We start from the raw sequence: 22,979 nt of genomic DNA on the forward strand, positions 1-22,979 counted from the left end.
CTGTGTTGACCTTGAACCTGCACCATCCTTCCAAGCAGGGATGTGGAGTTATCTGAATGGCAAGTACTGAGACCAGTAGAGTCCATGCTGTTGCTGCCCCATTCAGATCCCCTTTCCTGGGGTGGTGCAGCCAACTCCAGATGCTGCTAAAGGCTCCCAGCAACTCCAGCTGCTGCCTCATCCTTCTGAGAACCAGCCTGGGCGGAACATACCCTGCCTTCCCTGGGAGATGACTGCCCATTGTGGCCAAGCCCTATCATTGCTGCACTAAAAGAAGACCACAGATGATGACTAGTTAACATGTGATACAAAAGCCCAACCCCTTCATCTCATAGTGAGACAATTCATCAGGCTGAAGTTAGTCACTGGTTAAGACCACATCTTGCCTGACCCATTCCCCTGTCGGTGTCTGCTTTCCTCATTCCTTCATAAATTTCTCCTGAGAGTGCACCTTCAATAAATAGCATGCACAAGAGTCTGTCTCAGGTTCTTCCTCTCAGAAACCTGGATTAAATTAGCTATCTCTTTTGATCCAGCCATGTGTGGCATGCCAACAGAACCATCATTTCCAGGGGCAGCTTGATTCATGGCATGATATGGGGATTAAGGCAAGAAGGACCCTCTTGACTTCCAAAATATGTCTACAACAGAGCTTGCCATTGAAATAAAGAGAAACAAGCTTTTCATTCTAAACTTAGAATTAAGATTTAAAACACAAAATCTTCAAAGAAAGCAAGCATTTTAAAAGGAATACATTCCCATGACATTAGTTTTTGGACTGGGGAAAAGAGAAAAGGATACTCAAGAGCTGGGTTTGCATGACTTTTGATTCAGCAATTTGGATGTAGCCATTTTGAAATGGTGGCTTTCGTGCAGCTATTTTGTCATACAGCTCATTCTGAGTTTGGTCTAAACAAACTTCTTACTTCATCAATGAATACCAATTTATTTTTCATATCTGTACCTGGAGTGGGGAACAGTGGTAAAGATAGGTGTTCAATATGTATCTTTTTGCTGGATCATTCCCATCACCTGAAAATATCCTGGTATCTACTTAATACCCAATTTAAAAAGATTTCTTGATGTCCATTTCTCCCTCCAGCTATTCATCCATTTCTTGATCACTTGTAGAGCAAAATTCCTTGTTTTCTGTCCTTGTGAATCCAAAGTATGTCCTTCCAAACTCTCTTGAACACACTCCAATCAGGTTTTTCCCTCATCATTTCCTCAAAACTATTCTTGTCAAAATCACTGGTGACCTCCTCATCCCTAAAGCTAAACCCAGTGGTCAACTTTCACTTGACTGTCAGCTGATCACTCTCTGCTTCTTGACATATTTTCTCCAGTTAGCTTCCAGGAGACCACTCTCACCTGATTTTCATTTTATCTTGCTGGCTTCTCTTTCTCAGTCAAATTTCCTAGTTTCTCTTTTCTTCTCCAACCCCTAAATATGATGATGTTAGCATTCAGTCCTTGAACGTTTTTTCTGAGTGATCCCAATGTTAAGCAGGAAGCCAGAGTAGAGGTCAGGGTGACCATGGAGAAGTGGAGAGGTGCCAGTTGAGACAACAAATAGCTTCCACCAATGAGAAAATCCCTAGCAGGAGTAAAATTACAGAGACATTGCACAAGCTAGAGTGCAACTGAACATGCTCCTGGGGTGCCCTGAATAACCTTTCCTCATTATAAAGTCTTTAAAATAAATCTGCATTGCAGTTTTGCCTCCCTTAGTGGGCAATGAGAGAATTCTGGGAAAGAGCATGCGCAGTAGTAATTAGCTTACATCATTGCCAACCTGTCAATCAACACTTGTTTGCCTAATAACCTCTTACAAACACTATAAAAAGGAACTTTCTCTGAATATTTGGGGCCTCTGACACACAAGGTCAAGGCCTGCTCTATTAAAGAGCATAGTAAACTTGCTTGTCTGCTTTGTTGACTTTGATTTCACTCTGACTTCCCTGCATCACTAAACCAAGAGTTCCTTCCTACCACCACTAATGCTCATGCTTCACAGATGATCTATTGCAGAAGATCCTGATTAATATCAGCTTACTCTTCCCAGTCCCCATCCCAGCTTCAGATGTTAGTGTTCAAATTCCTACTTAACACCTCCCCTTGGATGTCAAACTTAACATGTTTAAAAAGAGTTCCTGTTACTCTGCACCCTAAACCAGGCTGCAGTTTTCCCATTTGGCTTAGTTAATGGCAACACTATTCTTACAGTTACCCAGGCCAAAACATTTTGTGTTGATCTAACTTTATCTCTGTCTTGCTACTCACATCCAATCCATCACCAAATCCTGACAAATTAACCATTATAATAAATATCCAGATTTTGACCACTTTTTATTCTCCTTCTGACATTGCCTGTTTCAAATCATCACCATTTCTCAGTTGGATTAACTAGTAACTGGTCTCCCTGACCAGGGTACTCAGAGTGATCTGGTTAAAATTTAAGTCAGACCATATCACAGGTCTGCTCAAAATCATTCAAAAGTTTTTCATCCAACTCACAGAGTAACAAAAGTCCTTGCTAACCCTGAAGATACTATATGAACTGCCCTGTCTCTACTTTTCTGACCTCACTGCCCTCTTCTCTTACATTAAAGCTATGTTGACCTTCTCATTGCTCCCTGAACACATAGCAAATGTTCCCAGCTTTGCTCTTGCTCTTCCTTCCACTTTACAAGCTTCTTCTGTAGATACAGCTCTGGCTTGCTGCCTACATCCTTTATGCTTTCTTGGAAAGCTACCTTCTTGATAAGTGTTTCCCTAGGTACCCTGCCACTTCTTATCAAGCAGATAAGGGAGTTCTCCTGCTTTATTAGCTATGTACAATACATTTAATATAATCGAACATAAATAACCACAATACTATGCTTTTAATTATTTAGTTTCTACTTCTCCTTTTTAGGATGTGAGTTCTGTGAGAGTGCGATTATTGCTATTGTGTTCAGTGTCCATGCCAGCACTTAAAAGTGTCTAGGACATAATATGTGCTCAGTTAATTATTTTTGTATGAGTAAGTGAGTGAATAAATATGTTTGAGATAGGTGGATGCCAAGGCAGGGTGAGGAGTGGGGTGACTTGAACAGTATCTGGAATCCAAAAGGCATTGACCTGGCAGTCATGTGTCCATCAACTAGCTTATCTCAGAAAGGGTCAGCAATTATTTTAAATACAGCATCTTCTAATTCCCTAAAAATGTACTTGTTTTTAAAAGAGTCTGCAGCTCTAATTCTCCAATTTTTTCCTTTAAAGTCATGAAGGTTATATTGCATTACATTAATAGATTTGAATACCTAAAATAAAATATATTTTGCTTTCAATGTTTAAATTTTGACAATTACTACAATTAGTGCATCTGATTTTTTTCACTAAATTTTCTCATTGTGCTTTTCTTGAGTGATTAGGTAATTTTTAGAATGTTGGTGTCAAAATTTTTGACATCAATAGACTGTTTAGTGATTATTCATTTTTTAAGGACCATTGATTTTTAGGAAGATAAAAACAAGTCCTTATGACATAAATGAAGTCCATTTTACTCAAGTAGTATTACATTTAATAATTGTTTTCATATTGTTGGGAGCAACAAAATTGTTTACAAACTTTTACTAAAGTTTTTATATTTAGCATAATGACAACCTGAGAAGTACATTGTTATTCATACAATTTGGTTCTCTTTCTTACTATTATATTTCCTTTAAACAAAACTAGAAAGCTCCAACCCACCATTACTCATCAGAAGGGGTGGTGGCCCATGTTTGGCCAAAAAATAACTGTGACAATTTGAAGATGGACATAGTCAACATATTATGAATATAAGATGGTGGGTTTCAATTAAGATTACTTTCAGTGCTTTTTGGGTGCTGAGTCAGCAGTCACTGAGTCCTCAAAACCTGAAAGATTACATTTTTCATCTTGCAAAGGAATCCCTTATTTTTCCACTAGTTGAATTCAGATCTGAAAAGTACTACTTATTCATTCACTTTTTTCTTCTCTTGTATCATTTGAGCCATCAGATTCATTTACCAAAGATAAAATAAAATTGTAAAATTGAGGGGAAAAGGCAAATTTTAAACAATCAAACTGTCATACATAATTTGCACATCTATTTCTTTCTTAACCAAGCAGTCAAGAAAATTAATAATGTTGAAGGAAAAGTTTAATTTTGTAGTTATTGGGTCATAGTATCAAAATTTCAATTTCTTAAGAAATCCTAATGTGTCCTAAGCTTTGATTTTAAAATTGTAGACTTTCAGCCCTATTGTAATATGCTTATGCTCCTACTAAAGACCTCATCAGTATGAGAAAATACACTATGAGAAAGCCAGCAGAAGTCATAGCAGTGTTTTCTCAGTCTTGATTTTAGTTGTAAGGAAATGCTTTCATCTCGATCCTCATTTCAAAGATTTATATGCTCTCCATTTCTCTTGAAAGCCAACAGACTTCGGTGTGGAAAAATAAAGTCTTGTTCTATTTGTATTAACTGATTATCATTTAGTTATATTGACAATTTTTACTATTTTCTTCCATTTTGACCTGATGAAGAGGCAAATTGTTTTAGCTAATTTTTCTCTGGGAATAAATCACCTAGTGGCTGGCATTCTAGACACAGCCTCTTTCATCTGAACAGTAATATTGTTCTTTAAGATATAGTGGGTCCTGCTTTAACATTTATGTCATGCATGTTTTCTGTCAGTGCTCATAAAACAATTAGACAGAAGTTATCTTCTTCTTCAGTTTGAACTTTTATCATAAAAAAAAAACAAAAATGTTCATCCATTTCTCCCTCTGTCGAGAATGTCTCCTATGCCAAAAACTTACTCACATGCTGTACATTTCTGGTTTCATCCAGTTGTAAATTGGAACACCTGTTAGCACATGCACAATAGTTAGAAAGTAAATATAATTGTGCAAAGCACAATAAACAATTAAATACAGCAGAATATTCAAGATTAAATAATATTCTAAAATAAATACACATAATTAAATGGGAAGAAAAGGTTTTATTGGCCTTGAACCAAATATACAAGGACAAGGGAAAGACAGATTAGCTAAATCCTAATTTGCGCCTATAATACCCACTTTAAAGAAAGAAGAATGTGAATTTTACATAGTTTTGATCACAAAGTTATAATATGATTTGTACTCACTTGGAAGAAAACCAACTAGCATAATGGTTATGTAAGGAGGGAATGAACTGATTCAAACCAAGTTACCAAGGATACCCAACCAGTCCCTGTGATAGGAATTTGTGATACCAGGAAGTCAATGATCATGCAACATGTGCTAATGGAAGTGTGCCAGGAATTTGACATAGTCCAGGGATAGAACAGATCATCCTGAGGGCGGAGCTAGAGGCTCTCCTGTGATGATAATTTGGGTCAAATTAAGATTGCATTAATCATAACAGACTGCTACTTCAAAGGAATATCCAACATTATCAATGGATAAAGGAGTTTGGTAACAGTTTGTTTTAGTAATGGCTTGTCCAGCTTCCTTTCTGTACATTACACCTGTCATTAATTTTATGGCTGGTTTTATAAGCATTAGGTAATAATAAGATTGATATTAGTTTTTGCTATAAAGAGAAAAACTGAATAATGCATCTCTCAATCTTATCGCTTCTTTGACTTTGGAGTTAAATTTTCAATTTTGTCCTGATCCTTTAGTTTGCATTTGTTTTGACTAAATACAAGTTTATTTATTTATATTAAAATAACCCAAAAACATAGATGGCTTCATAACATATTTTCAAAGGTTTCATAGCAGGCATATTGGAGATGGAAGTCTCACTAGGCTAATAAAATTAAAATTTTTGACATTAACATTTATAAATCCCATTTGTTCTTTATATTTTTAGCCACATGTGTGAATTTTGTCAGTACATATAGATTCACATTCTGTATTCATACAGAAGACCTCTGTTTATTATTTATATCACAATTTTATCTGAATATAATCCCTTGTTTTTAAAAGCACTTTTATATTCAATGAAGTATTTCTGAGTCATCTGTCCATATTTATTGACTGGGGACATAACAGTACACACTCATAAGAATAAAAGACAATTCAACAAACAAAACAATGCACAAACAACTGATTTTATTCACTCCTATGAATATATTAGTCAAGATGAACTGACCAACCTAGTTCTTTAAGCACATACAATAAATCTTTGAGACAAATATTAAGTACATAAAGTATTCCTGTGAAAATTAAAAATAATCTAGTATTTCAAACTTGTGAACTGTGTATGAGCCAAGTAATCACATTACTTTCTCTTGTTAACTTGCCAAACTTTCTTTGGATGAAATGCTAGACCCCTGGGGCCCACCTGGCGTTTTGTGACCATCCCCATGAGACACATGATATTAAAAAACTCAGCTTGCATGTCACCAGTTACACTGAGGTGCTGGATTGGACAAACATTCACTAATGCATGCAGTCATCTGCAGTGGCTGAGAAGAATCTAGACACTGGAGAGTTCAAGGTTTCCTTCCTCTCTCCAATCAGACCCAGTAAGTGGAAGGAAACAGGAGAGCAATTAAATCTCATATCAGTAGGAATCATCAATATACCTATCCTCTCACAATTACAGGGCAGAAGCAAGCAGCAAAGTCCACACACACACACAAATACACGCACATGCATGTGAGTAAATGTCTATATGCACACACATATACATACCTACACACATGTACATATATGTGCATGTGAGTAAATAGCTGCACATACATATATGTACATTTGTATATATATATACACATATACATGTATAGAGCCACCCCTATATACATATACAGGTATATATGCATATACATGTATATATATACAAACACATATACATAAAATATCAAAGTGATGTCTTATTTTCCATTGTATCCGTGGCTTTAATACATTATAGATAAGTGAAAACTACAAATTTATCTTTAATAGCTATTCAAATATTTTCAAACATGTTTGTATCATGTCTAGCAGGGAGATTTATAGCTTTGTTTTTCATCTAAATTCCAACAGTTTAATCTGAAATCTTTTCCCACTTGAAGAGTGCTGGCTAGTGAACTCAGCTATCAGGAAATTCTAACTCCAGTCTGAGGATGATTTTGAAGCAAGTACAGTCATATAGACTGAGGCCCTCATAAGCCAATCATAATAGAACCCAGTAGTTTTACTGGCCTTTATTTAAAGAAACATTGTGGTTTCCTAATTTTATATGAAAATTAAAGTTTGTTTCAAGAAATACACTTTTTCTCTCAAGGATATTAGGTGTCATTTTGATAATTGCAAAATAAAACAATTTCTAGTGCTTTTGGATATGCTGTCTGTCATCATAAAGCCCTGATATTCCAATGCACAACATATATTTTTGTTGTCAACATGCCTAACTAATGATATCCATCATTGGAATGAATAGAAAACCTTAAAGATTAGCACAAGTTAAATACCACTAAGAACTTTACATACTCTGTCTTTTTCCTTTTTCTTTTCTTTCTCTCCTTTCCTGATAGAGTAGAAATGACAGACTGGAATCATAGTAACTCTGTCTTGAGATACTAAGTCCATGTATTACTCACCTCTGCTCAATGAGAGGTACTCTTTACTATATATTTATGTGTATTTTCTTTCTGACCTTCCCACTGAAGCTCTTGGGAACTGAATTTCATCCTGGCCTTCTGTGAACCCACTTCCGACTACATTTCAGGAGGCTTCACATTCATACCTCAGGGCATCTTCCTTCTTACATCACCCTAAACAAACCTCGACAAGGGTTGCTGGAAGGAGTAACCAGCACCATACACCCGTAGACACACACATACATATGTAAAGCTACCACTCTACTGAACCTTTTACTTTGTGACTAACAGTTTTTATTCCTCTGAATTAGGGGAATGAAGAGGATATAATTCACTTTTATAATAGTGAAAAATAAATTAAGCTGCTGGAAAACACATGTGTGCAACCTCAGGCAGCTTCAGCATAATTCAGCAGAGGGCCTCACCTCCTATTCCTCCAAAGTTAGCAAAGTGCCTTTTTTCCATCCTTTTCCTGACGATGTAGGAGTTTCTCATTAAAAGGACCTGCAGGATGTTAGCTCCAGCTTTCATCCCAAAGGGACACAGGGGACAAATCAAGGCTGTTTCTTAAGAAAAGGGCTCCAGTGAAGACATTCATGCATCAGGAGAGCCAGTCAAGCCATGGCCAACTTCCAGGTCTCTGAAGCCTGCAGCCTGTGGAGATGGATCTGGGTGGGTGCCACTGTCTGCCCCAAGATGCTCCTCCCATAGGGAAAAAGCACAGACCCCTGATAGCTGCAGGATCTGGATACCAGTGCTCCCCTGCTGGGATCAAAGGCTCTTCTGAGGCCCTCCTAAGCCCTCGTTTTGCACCAGACCAGCCTAGACTGCAAAACATATTATCGCACTACTTCTCAATGGATCCTACAACCCTCTTTTTAATGGGATGAGGCTGGGGGAGATTAAAGCTCACAGTGGTGGAATAACTTATCAAAAAGCACACCCCAGAGCAGAGATAGAATTTGAACCTATATCCTTTGGTGCCAAATCCAGGGCTCTTTCCACTATCATAGGTTGCTTTAGGACAATAAAAATAGCCTAACGTGGACTATTTTTAAGGATATGTACACCACCACACATTTCCTATAATAGATTATAATTAGATTGCCCCTGTCTATCTTCATTTGATTTAATTTCTTAAGATCTTGGGTACTCTTTGAGCATCTGTTTAAAGAGCACCTATTTAAAGATAATTCCTTTGGGAACAAGAAATGCTATATGCTATTAAAAGCTTTTGATTCTGAGAGCCCACCTAGTAAAATATATCCTCCATGAGGGCAGGAAATTTTTTTCTGTTTTGTTTCCCAAAATATCCCCAATGCTTAGCAGGGTACCTGATAGATAATAATTGGATCCATAAGCTCAAGTCACCTTCCTTTGCCACACTCTCTTTTGAGGGATGGCTCAGCCTCCCAGATCATGTTTGCCAAGAAAACACTTAAAAGTTTATGCAAGAAAACCAGTCATTTCTAATGCCCCATAGTCAAAGTGGCAACTACCAAATATGGATAACTGGAAGTTTCCCCTTGAGATGGCTGCATGTAGGTGAATGGAACCCAAGATGGCCATTGCAGAGCACAAGTTGCATAACTACAGATGAATGAAAGTTCAGATCACATTAAAATCCTTCATCAAAGCCCCACTCTGCAATAGATAATATAAGGAAGGGTAGTCACATTGGTTAGCAGAACTCATTACAGAGAGTCTAAATTATGCATTGAAGAGCTGCTATAGAATGCAGACGGACATTAAACTGCCTGATGAAACCTGCTTCTCCATCTGGGCCCCTGCTCATATTAAGGATACTCCCTTTTCTGATGCTGCATAAAAATTATTAATGTGTTGGTCAAGGGTCAAGGTGCTGATCTAATGACTTTTCTTCCTCCTTTCCTCTTCTTCCACCTTATTATTATTAATAATATCATTATAAAAGTAATATATACATATTGTAAAAGATTCACATAGTACCAAAGGATACAAAATGAAAAATTAATGACTCTTCTCTCTCGCTACTCTTTCCAATAGCATTTCACCATTATCAGCATCCTGTTTCTATAAATATAAAATGGAAAAAAAGAAGCTTAAAAAAGTCCTACATTTAATATATTCAGACAGATAAGGGAGACATGACAGCCAAGAAATAAGAATGGAATGTTTAAAAAAGAAAAATCAGAAATCTATGTAGAGTCCTTGAAAATTAAAAATAAAAAAAAACAGAAATTAAAAAGCTCATTCAAAGACTAGAGGAAAAAGTTCAAGAACACATCTAGAAAGTAGATCCAGAAGTTCTATTGTCTTTCAAAAAAATTTTTTTAAAGGTAAGAAAACTAGTGGATCAGCTCAAGAGATTTAATATATAAATACAGTAGTTCTTGACAAGAAACAAAAAGAAAACTGAACAAATAGATTTTTAAAGAAATAACCAATCCTACTGAGTCAATAAATGCATGGTGAAAATTTACTATGTTCCAGATACTATTCCTAGGTACTTGGAATACAGAAGCAAGCACAACCAATAAAAATGACTGCATTTTCTGGAACTTATGTTCTGTTGGCAGGGAGACAAACAAGTCAGGTCAGTTACTTTAAATGGTACAAGGTGATACGTATTTTCAGAAACCAACAAACAAAAGCAGGAATTTAGAGCGGATATGAGAGGTGGTTGCTAATTTAAATAGAATGAGGGACAATTAGGTTAGGTCTTATTTATAAAATGAAAGATTTGACTAAGACTTGAAGGAGGGCATGAGCTATGAGGTCATCTGGGGAATGTCCTCCCGAGGAAGGAGCAGAAGGAAAAAAGTCCTAAGATGTGAGGACACCTGACATAGCTAGAATGGAGTTAGCATATCACTCAGGGCCACTGTAAACTGTTTCAGATTTTACAGGGAAATTGGGGAAATCTGGGCAGAGGAGAAGCATGATCTATTTCACATCTTAAAGGGCTCACTTTCCCTTTACGTTGACAATAGACTGGGTTTTCTTTCATCACTCTGTGATTCTATGTGTCATTTTTGCCTTTTTGGGGAGGATGGAATAACAGTTATCCTAACTAAAGGGAAAAATATTTGGAAGATATTCTTTCTATATTGCATGAAACAGCTTAAATAAGGTTGGATTTACATATTGCTTGAAATATTCATAGAATTGAACCTGTGAGACTCTCTGGGCCTGCCATTTGTTTTCAGCGGCTTATTATAGAATACTTTCACAATTGTTTCATGTTAGCCTGTGGCCACTGGTCTATTTAAGGTTTTTTATCTATCTTGAGTCAATTTGTAATAATTCACAATTTCCATTTCAATCAGGCTTTCAAATTTATGTGTACAGACGAGCCTGCTCTTCCATTATGATTTCCTGATTGTCATCTGATTCCCGGCTAGTTCCTTGTTCTTCTAATATGGAGAATGCTTTTTTTTTCTTTTTCCTCCCCTGTTTTGTATAAGCCAGTATTTCATAGATCTAATTCACTTTATTCAAAGAAATAATTATTGAATATACATACATGTAGCACATTTTCCATTTCTTAGTTCATTGAGTTTTGTGTCTTCGTTTCCTCCTTATTTTTCAGTTTTATTTGGTAGCATCACATGATGGCTGAAAGCAGTCTTTGAAGTCAGACGTCCTAGAGTCTAATATCGATTTTTCCACTAGTAGTCCTGTTGCTTCTTCAAAAGTATAAATACAAATAAATATTCCTCTGCTAACCAGATTAATTCCTCCTTTGATACATATATTCCTGTAATAGCTTTTTGTTTCTTCCCTTCATTTCCAGTGTAACTTACTGTGGTTTCATTTATTCACAGAGCCCTCTTAGAATTTTTATATTGGAGTCAGCTTCACAGAATGCTATTTGTTACAAAACAATCTTTTCCAGTTTTATTAAGGTATAAGTGACAAATAAAAATTGTATATGTGTAAGGGGTACAATTAGATGTTTTGATATACACTGCAGCATAATGACCCTAATCCAGCTAATTAATATATTCATCACATTACAGAGGTACTATCTTCTTTTGTTTTCTTATTCATATGTGTGTGTGTGTAGTAAGAACGCTTATGATCTACCCTCTCAGCAAATTGCAAGTGCAAGATATGATGTTAACTATAGTCATGTTGCTATACATGGAATCCCCATAACTTACTCATTTTGTGTAACTGAAACCCTAAGCAATACAATTTCCAGAGTGAGGTGGGGATTCCAACAATCTCCCCTGGTTTCTGTTTTCCCTCAGTGTTCAGTAATTAGTTGCTCCTTCTGGGTAAGAAAATTACAAAGATTCGTGTCTCACAATAAAACCCTTTATTTCAGAGAACTAATGTTTCTGCCTCTACTTAATAGATGCCGAATTGTTTGCAATGTTCCTATCTCCATCACTCTACCTTGTATCTAGGCTGTTCTTTTTAGAGAACAGTTTTTAGAGAAACTGACAATCTCTTTGAAAATACACACTGGCATCTCACATTGAAGTTACTCGGTTTCAGTTGTAACCCTATTTTTCCTGGTGTTATTGGAGATTGTGACATGCTTGGTTGCAGCAGCTGAAAAGAACAAAAACTCTCCTAACTTACTATTTTTTTTAGTGATATTTTCAAATTTTGTTCTCTTCACTTATGACATTTTTTCCCCCATTTTCTCCACCCTGATTCTATTGCAAAATCTTTCTCCTCATTCTCTCAACTTCTTTTCTTTCTTAGTTTGGGGCTTAGCTGTTATTTGGCCCAAAAATGACACATTTCTCTTTATCATCTCTTAATACAAATGCCTATATATTTTTTCTGAGTTATAAGTTTTCTTAGTTCCCTGAAGTTGTGTATAATCATCAGCTTATCAACCTGCAGTTTTCCAATCTATGTAACGCAAGTTCTTCAATCTCTGTCTTGTGGTGGATTTTCACCTCCAATAGAACTGAATTCTATTCTTTGACAGGATTATATACTGTACATTGAATCCCCATATTTTGCTGAGATAACCACCTGGCATTCCTCATAGTTACACCATTTTCCATTTCTCCAGGCTACAGCAGAGCACTGCTTGTCAAATTCACCATCATGCCACTGACCTTGTGCCCCAAACTCCTTAATTCTAGATGCTGAATTACCCTCATCACCCTTAAGTGTTTTAACTTAACACGAGGCCTGTTTTCTCAGGTGCAATCCATCCAGAATAAAGGCCTGCATCAATTATTTATTGATGTATAACAAATGACCCCCAGACTTAGTGACTTAAAATGGAAACTATTTTTTTCTTACAGTTCCTGTGGGTCAGGAATCTGGGAGCAGCTTAGCTGGATGGCTTTGGCTTTGGTCTCTCATGAAGATGCCCTCAGAATTTTGATAGGGGCTGCATTCATCTGAAAGCTTGATGGGGCCTGGAGGAGCTGTTTCCAGGATGGTTCACCCACACAGCTATTGGCAAGATAACTCAGGTTCTCACCATGTAGGACTCCCCATAGTCTTCTTGAGCATGTTCACAGAGCAGGAGCTTCTTTCCTTATACAATAGGAAGAAAGAGAGCAAAGATGAAGCTGCAATGTACTTCCATCTAGCCACAGAAGTCACATGCCATATTTTTGCTATTCTACAGGCCGCACAGACCATCCCTGATAAAATATTGGAAGGGACAACAGAGAGGTATGAATGCAATGAGATAGGAATCATTGAGGAACAACTTGGAGGCTGGCTGCTGCATTCTCATCTGATGACTCCACTTCAAGTTTTCTTTCCTATGTCTTTGTATTGATTACTGCATAAGAAACTATCCAAAAATTTATAGCAAGCACTTATTTCTTGTCATAATTCTGAAGGTAGACAATTTCACCAGGCTCAGCTGGAATGGGCTACAGGGATTGCATGATCCAAGATGGCCCCACTTACATGCCTGGGGGTTGGTGCAGCCTACTGACTGGGCATCTCTGTGTAGTCTCCCATGATTCAAGTTGAGCCCAGGCAAAGGGAATATTCCCGAGGGATAAAGGCAGAAACTGCACTGAGGCTCTGAGACTCAACCTCATGTTACTTCTATCACATCCTATTGGCCAAAATAAACCACAAGGCCATCCCAGATTCAAACAGACTCCACCTCTTAAGGCCACCATGGTTTCCATCAGCCACATTTTTATTATTGATGCTACTATTTCTAGTTATGTCTCATTTTCTCACCCCCACCATTCTTTTTTTACTAGCTTATCTCTCGAAGCAATGGTGCCCAGTCTTGTTTACCACCTGGAATCACCTGGGAAGACTTTCCAACACTGGCAACAGAGAATAGGATGGACCTGCCTGTATGGATTTTTATAAGCTCTCTAGGTAATGCTAATGGACGGTCAGGGTGGAACGCTGCCTAAAGGGGGACTAGCTCACTGTGAATATTTTAACCTCTCATAAATCTGAACTGAAGGTAAAACAGACTCCCTATTGGTTTATTTTTCCTCACAGGTGGCAAGCAGTGAATGTACCAATGAGAAAATTGACCAGCAAGATTGCCAGAGTAGAAGGCTTTACCAGGCATTTTCCACACTGATGATTTTTTCCATCATTTCTATCCAAAGGAACAGTGATGAAGTATCATCACGGACTAATTTTACCTTGGGCTTTTATGCATATTTTTAATGGTAAAAATCTGACCACCTCACATATTCCCCAAGACAGTACAAGGTGACCCTGCTTTTTGAAAGTTCATCTTTCTCCACTTGGCTTTTATGAAAGACCTACATTAGCACCTATTCAAAAGAAATCAAAAGAGGATTTTCACTTTTGCAAACAGAGGTAAAAAGTAAAAATAGCATTCAGCATTTGCTTTACAATGAACCATTATAGAGGCAGGGGGCACCCTGGGCAGTAAGTGGCCCCAACAAGCTCCTTGCCCACCCAGAACCACATTCAACATCTCATGATCAAGTTGCCAAAGTTTTGAACTATGTCTGTGAGCACCTGTGCTTTATCTCAATTTATTTCATGTATCCACTATCAAGATGTATCCTAAGAGATCAGAAAAGCCTAAGAGAGATTATGTCATTGGATCTGGGAATGCTCAAATTTTTTTCCATATAAATTAATGGTAATTTGGTTTTTACTTTACACCATTTTCTTACAAAAGGTTTCATAGGGACATTCCATTTTTGGATAGGGGAGGAAACCTATATTTCTACTGCTTAAACTGAAAAATAATTTCTATAACAGGAAGTGATTTTAACATTATCCGCTCTCTTCCTAGGCCTGTCCAAGACAAAAATGATTGTGCTCATTTCCTTTGGTAACTGAGAAAGAAAATTCCTTTGTGAATGAATTCAGATGCATCATCGGCTGGCTATAATACTGGGTCAAAATTTTCTTACATTCAAGTAATATAATTCAAGTAATAGCTTATTTCAAGCCATTCTCTCACAGAAACCATCCTAAATTTAGGCATATCCTCCAGGTCAGTATCATTGGCCTTATCCCATTCTCTGGACATCCACTGTTGTTCATACCTGATGCTTTCATGAAGATTTTCTTAATGGAAGCCTAGACAGATTCCTTTACCCTGTTTTCTTTCCATTATCCTTTATTTCACCTTTGCTAATACTGTACACATTTACTTCCATCCTCAGGTACACACATCTGTATTTTCCCAGGTTTCCTCCTGAGCCATAATGCCTTAAAGGTCATATCCTCCAGGTGTGTATTTTTCCACTTCACCCCCAACCATTCATTGCTAGAAGAGCTGGAAGACACACCTATGAAGCAAACAGATGAAGCACATTTTTGAATGCAACTTGTAAATGTATTCTTGCTTTTTTATGGCCACACCTTTTAAATCTTAGAACTTAATCTCCAGAAAGACTCCACATGTCCTTTTTATCAGTCAATGAAAATTATATTATCTGCTGTGTTTCCATTGTTCTGGGTAGCAGGATATGCAGAGCTACCGTGACACATAATCCACAATCATAACTAATGTAACCAAGGAAGTAAGATCTAGATTTGGGGGAAGGGGGTTTTCCACGTTAAGGCCCTTTCTGATGCTTCAGTTTGGGGTCCAGTTATGAATATCACTAGCTCTGTAATAAATCAGCAATTGGGCCATCCTTTTGAACCATCTGGATGATAGGAACACATTTTAGCGCATTTTGTTTCTTTAATCAGCATTTCCCCACTCACCATGCCAAAGAGTGTCTGAAATGTTACCCCGGGGACTTGAAAACACCTTGTGAGAATCTGATCAGTTAAGTGTTCCTTTTTAGGAAAGTGAGATTCACAGGAGTGAAGATGCAGAGACACATTAGAATACCTATTACATATGAGGCATGTCATATACGTCATATCTCATTTTCCAAACACCTTATGAATCGGGCACAGACATCCTGATGAAATTGAGGCTCACGGAGATTGTCCACCTACTGGCCCCAACCACAAAAAAGGAAAAGAAAGGGGATTTGAACTCAGGCCACCTGAAACAATGCCCAGGTTCCTTCTACCCCACCAAATCATCCTGTCACAACTTTCTCACTTACAAACCTATTACATATTTTATTCGTAAGACAATTCACTCGGTACTGCTTTGTGATCGCACTTGTATTTTTTTTAAACTGTTCAGGAAAGTATGCCTGTTATTCTGTAGTAGATTATATAATGTAGAAGATGAAAATTTGTATTATACTTTTCTTTATCTTTCATAGTATATACTGACTTCTGGTCAAATGGTGGGTGCACTATTCATAGTGATAGAAGGAACAAGGTTTTTTTTTAATGTTATTGAGTGTGAGAATTAATCTCCAAAATGCAAGACTTCCTAGGCCAGTTCTGCTAGGAAAGTGTAAAACTTGCATTCAATCCTGACATATCTCCAAGTCATTCTGCCGACTACAGTCTGGTTGCACCAGCTTTAAGAAGGATTTCTTTCCAATAAGGCAAAAACATCAGGGCACAGTAAAATCATTCATTTGTGCTAGCATCCTCATCAATGTATTATAATAAGCATTTGAAATAAGTTATATTAATGGAGGCTTTCCTTATTTAGAAACATTCTCCCTTCCTGTTGCCCTCCACCAGAGCCTGGCAAATGGGAATGGACTGGACTCTGTGCCTTCAAAGGTGACTCTGAAGCTGTGCCATCTATCTGATCTCACAGTCTGCTGTCTTTCTAACTCCTTGAGAAGCTTTGTGGCTTTGCAAGAGCTGGAAGTGGCAAGGAGTCATGCACCAGAAAGAATGATAGAGGAAGTAGAAACTCTCATTTTATTGTGCATCGCCATTCACAGGTTGGCAGAAGGCAGCTTTACCCTGAGAATATTGCCCATTCTGCTCATGGCACTCCACGTGAGGAGAGCAAGGTCAAGCAGCCCCTCAGGAGGCAGAGCCACTGTTTGGCATATTCTGTTTTCATGAAGTAGCATCTACGCCTTGATGAATGTTTCTTTCAGTGTCTTTGCATTTTCTCAGCCACCCTGTTTTATTACTGGTGAGTAAGAGGGGATCTTTACTTCTGGCAAATCTGAAGCTGAATTACCACAAGACAACAGCCTTTCATCAGTATTTGCAGAAATAAACAACCGCTCCCTGTAGTCAGGTTGTGCTGTTCTCTGGCAATGCAAGAAATTATGGTGGTTCAAGTGCCAGAGAGTTCCAAGATTGCTTTTTTTCAGCATGAAGGGAAGAGCAAACCCATGCAGCATCCCTGTGCTGATTAAACAGTCTGAGATGAACTAAGCACTGAGGTGAGAAACTGAGTTTTGCAAGTAAGGACATCTCTATGAAGCAGGAGAGGAACATCTACAGGAAAAATGTAGGTGTAAACTGGCATTATCTAATTTCTTGGTTTGCTGTCAGATCTTCATGAATATGGTTATTGTCATCTAATACAACAGCTCCCCCAAACCCTCCATCCTTCTCTCCTAACAGAGGAAGATAGCTGTCCCTGTTTTCTCGAGATGCCACTTGAACACTATAAATGGGAATATTTCTAGAATAGACACTTTTATAACTTACCTCCATTCTCAAACTGACCTGACACATGCAGCTCTCTCCATGTATAGGACACACACTCCAGGGCACCAAAGGCCCTGCCTTTGTGGAATTTACAACCTATCATGACTATTAGTTTCCTGGGGCTGCTGGAACGAGTTACCATAAACTTGGTGACTTAAAACAACAGGAGCTTATTCTCTCACTATTCTGGAGACCAGAAATTTAAATCTAAGATGTCAGCAGAGGGGAGATACTGTTCCTTGCCTCTTCCAGCTCCTGGTGGCTGCTGGCATTCCTGGGCTTGTGGCCGCATCATTCCAGTGTGGTCACATGGCCTCTTCCCCTTCTCTGTGCATCTCTTATAAGGACATTTTTTAGATTTAGTACCCAAGATTATTTCATCCTGAGATAGTGAGCTTAACTACATTGGCAACTACATTTTTTTTTAAATAAGATCAGTTTTTGTGGTTTAGGATCTGGATGTACCTTTTGGTGCCACTATTCAACCCACAACAGTGACTAATGTCTGATAAGATCAGTGATACATGACTTCAAGTGTTCCTCTAATTAAAAACCTCTCTGTTTATTGCTTTGGGTGAGAACTGAAGAGTAGATCAAAGTTGGAATGGCCTTCAATAGTGTAGATCCTACGCAAGGTTCAAAGTATAGGGAATGAACTGGCTTGAGGATAAGCCTGCAGAACATTTTATAGGCAAGAAAAATCCATGAAGAGAAGACGATGGAAACTTTTAGAGAATTACCTCCTCTCAGATGTCTGTGGGAGAGGTAAAGTCTATGATGGCAGGGAAATATTAGCAGGAGTTCGATAACAGAGTAGCTGTTTCAATAAAAGATCATCCAAGGGACAAATGCATCCAAAATGACTTTTTCCAAGTTCTGGAGTTGAAAGCCTTGGATGGTTAGAAACAGGCAACCTTTTCCCAATCTCCACATTTTTTTGGAGGAAACTCAAGTCATTGTTAAGCTAGTTGTAAAATGCAGTGAGCCTTTATGTATTTGGTCTCTAAGGTCCAACATCCTCCCAAGACCACCCATGGCAACATTCCTCAGGTATCTGCTCAGCTGCTGGCTGAGAGGGGAGATGTGGAAAGGCAGGGGTGGATGCCAAAGAAATGGTGGAAACTCATTTTCTGAAAGTATGAGACCACACTTTGCATTATTCCTCCCTAACGTTTCCTCTAGGCCTTTGCCAACAGAATATAGAATGTCCTTCCTTCTGCGTATATTCCCACTGAATGCCTGGATTCAATATGAGACCACCTCTGGGCACTGCTTTTAAAGGTTGGAATCTTCAAACCTACCCTGTTGGATTTACTGGATTATCTGCTCATCATTTGTTTGACCACACAAGAAGGGAACTGCATCTGTACTGCCCACTGTGGGATTTCCCAGCACCCAGGACAGCATTTGACATTCAAATACTCATTTTATAAGTTGTCTCGGGCAGCAATGTATGGGGCTATATACTGACACCCTTCAGATATCATTGCTTAAAATTAAAAGCTAAAGGAAGAGGAACAAATTGAACTGAAGTGGATTTGTAAATGTTACTTTAAAAATAGTTTAAAACATATCCTCTTTGGAATTCTCTAAGCCTATAAATATCCTCTACATAAAAGAGAGGAAGAGATGTGGAAAGATGTCTTCCTTCCACTACTCTTGCTATGGATCTTTTTGCTGTGCCAGGGATGCATGGGAGGGTTGAACGCCAGCTGGAGGCATGAATCAGAAATGAGTGGGTGATAGCCTGCTTTGGAAGGGTGTCTCGTGATGCAGTTTTCTTTCATAATGGGAAAAAACAGACTTGTTCAAAGGGATCTGGTTTTGTTAAAATAAACATCATCCCCCCCATTCAGTTATCAAATTGGCAGGATCCCATATGCCATGACACATTCCATATTAAAAATACTTTTAAGCAACTCAAAATATTTAATGGGATGGCAAAAGCCCAAGTGACTCTGCTTAGCCGGCTCTCCCTGGTGCAAGCAGATAACTCGCTGGCCAATTCAGGGATAATGCCAAATCCCATTCAATATTAAAATGTTAGGCCGGAGCAAAAATAGACAGATGCCTGTCTCTGCAGCTGACATTCCACCAAATCTTCTTGGTTACAACCAGCTGATCTTGGTGCATCTGTTACCTAAACACTAATACCTGTTGAAATCACCTAGGATGGATTAAAGTTGGGGTTCTAGTACACTTGTTATGGGAATTTAGGCAAAACCATCCCCAATTCTATTTTCATAAAGTCACACATGTCATGCAGACCATATGGCTTCTTTGAAAATGTAAGAGGGAAGGTCTGTCTGTTCAGCACCACACAGCAGCACCTGTGACTCGAAGGATGTTGCCTTGAGGTAAGGCACTGGGCGGGGTAAGGTGGGGTGGAGGATGGAAACAGATTGAGCTGTCCAGGCCCCAAGGCAAGTCTTGCTAAAGATGGTGGGACAGTGACTAGTTGAACCCCACTGGGGGGACTGAGGAGTCCACGGAGTTATGCTGGGACATGGGACAATCCAAGGAAGAAAGTGACTCTGGATAAAAGTACAGCCTTAATAAGCTCTGTGAAACATTGCAGTCCAAGCTGGAAATCTGAACCCAAGAGTGGAAGAACGATCTACTGAACCAGGTATCAGAAGAAATGGCCACTAAGCACATTGGGTCAGTCATGTCAGCAGTGGATATTGACCAACAGTCAGTAGTTCATTACAGAGCTGTGAGGGGAAGGAGGATGTGAGGAGCAGCTCAGGTAAGTAAAAACTGTGAGCCAAGGCCCATTCAATGAGCATTTTTGAGGCACTCCATGGGGACCCAAATACCTGTAGAAAGAAGGATAATATTCTGCCATAATTTTAGTGAAGATACACCAGACAGCACACTTCGGCTGTTTATATTATTATAACCTCATATGCACCCACAGTTTGGTGACCTTCAGGTTACTTGTAAAATCCATTTAATAAACAACTTTAAATAATGCCCCCACCTTTGAACGGATAGATATATATCAATATCCTTAACACAGACTGGCCTGGATGCCAATGTACAAAGAAAACAAAAGGAAACTTGACTTAAAGAGTTTAAGGCAATGATGTTATTTGAAAAACCATGACATGCAAGATGAAAAATAGTGAAAAGAAAAGTAAATTAAGCTTTTCTTAAACCTAATGAAGTTTTGCTTCTCCATTCATCATTTTTAAATTTGCTTACTTCACAGAAGTTTTAAATTAATTTAATTTCAACTCAATTACTGTTACTAAAAATATGCTTTATAACTTTTAAGTACCAAATAAAATTTTATCAATATATTTAGTTTGATGTCATCCATCAACTTATCTGCAAAAGAATCTTAACATTAATCAATGAAAGGTATACTCTTGAAGAAATTAAGCTGCTCTGAATCTCTCATCACTGGACAGTCTTAAAATGTGAGAGATAACATATATACTCTGAAATAAAGATCAAGATCATGTACCCCAATACAATGAGTCCTTGCTGTTTTGAAAAGTAAATAGCTAGAAAAGTAAGTTTACATTATATTCACAAGTCTGTAACTGTACTAATACCACAAACTTATACATTTTAAATAGGTGAATCTTATGGTATGTGAATTATATCTCAATAAAGCTGTTTTGAAGAGAGGAAATGAAAATCCTAACTTAAAACTTGACAATGTTATTAAGCAACTGCATGCATGTAGCTAATATTATAAATTCAATTGTCTTGAAATCTGGCCATTAAAAAAACCGTTTTAAATAATATTAACATAATGGAAGCTGATGCAACATCAGAAGTACACTTAAAGAAGGGATCCTTGCTTACTTTAAGGTGACCTCTAGTATTTGAGTTACTATTCCTGCAATGTTAAATTATTGTCTTTAATTTTGTGAAGATTAGAGGATTTCAAAAGATAGCATTTAGTTAAATATTATCCCCAGAATCAATGTATAAATACTTCATTTACCTAAGGAGTTTAAGGCAATCATGTTATTTGAAAAACCATGACATGCAAGATGAAAAGTAGTGAAAAGAAAAGTAAATGAAGCTTTTCTTAAACCTTACATGATGGAAATTTTAGGTCTTTGATAATTTTTCATCAGTTTACTCTATCAGTTATTTCTATAATGGTTTTTTCACTTAGTTATTTTTATATTCCTTATTGTGTGACATTTTTGATAGTGGAAAAACTGGAGCTGAAAAGTAAAGAATATAGGGGAGGTCAGGGGAGTGATAATACCAAAATGTTAGCAAGGATATTATGAGATTAAAATTCACATCTATCATTAGTGGAAATGCAAAATAATAGAGACATTTGAACAACAATTTGACAGTTTCTTATAAAGTTAAAGTCACATTTGCTGTATGACTGAGAAAGTCAAGTGAAATGAAAATCTAAGTTTGCACACACATGCATGTGTTCACACACACTCATTGCATGCAAATGTTTATAGTAACTTTATTTGCAATTCCCCAAAACTGGAAACACCCCAAATGTCCCTCCACTGGGGAATGATTATACCAATGTGCTACATCCATTCTATGAAATACTGCCCAGCAAGGAAAAGAAACCACCTACTGATACACCCCAAAGTATGAATGAATGTTAAATCCATTATACTATGCAAAAGAAGCAAACTCAAAGGGCTGTAATTAACATTACATTCTAAGATAAAGCTCTAGAAACAGAAAATAAGGTCAGCAGTTTCTAGGGGCTGCAGGTAGGGGCAAGAGTTAACTATAAAGGGCATGAGGGAATTTGGGGGTGTTACACCTGCTCTGTATCTTGGTTATGGTAGTGGTTACACAACTCTAGCATTTGTCAAAATTCATAGAACTCTCTACTGAAAATAGTGACTTTCAGTGTATGTAAGTTATTTCTAGATTCTTGTTAAAAGAAAAAAATTAGTGTCAATGAAATACTGTTATTTCTTAAAAACGATTCCCAAGTCAGGAAAGAACTCCAGACAAACAGAAACAAATAACAGTAAATCAGGAATCACATCTTTTATAAACTATCTTACAGGACAATTTCACACTTCAAATTCTGAGTACCTCAAGGATGATGTCAAGGAGCCACTGAGGGCATAGGGGAACTGCAACATTTTCTGTGTGGTTCTGAGAGAGTCAAGCTTTTGTGTTTAATGCTAGTGTGTCTACATCTAAAATTTCCTTCCTGTACTCCAAAATGGTGTTTTATATGGCCCATACTTTGGAGAACTGAAAAAAAACATCACTGCTCAGAGCATTTTCTGTGTTCTAGAATAGAGATGAAGGAAGACTTTCCCCAAGGCTCCCCACTCATTCTTGATAAAGGGACTTTAGGGGAAATAACCTCACCTTTGCCCCAGTGAATATGTTTGAACTTCTGTTTGTTTCTGGGGTTGGGTCATGAACTCCCAGGATGGTGAGGAAGGGAACCCATGACAGAAA

The sequence above is a fragment of the Manis pentadactyla genome, chromosome 5 (genome assembly GCF_030020395.1).
Source record: "Manis pentadactyla isolate mManPen7 chromosome 5, mManPen7.hap1, whole genome shotgun sequence".
Taxonomy (NCBI): domain Eukaryota; kingdom Metazoa; phylum Chordata; class Mammalia; order Pholidota; family Manidae; genus Manis; species Manis pentadactyla.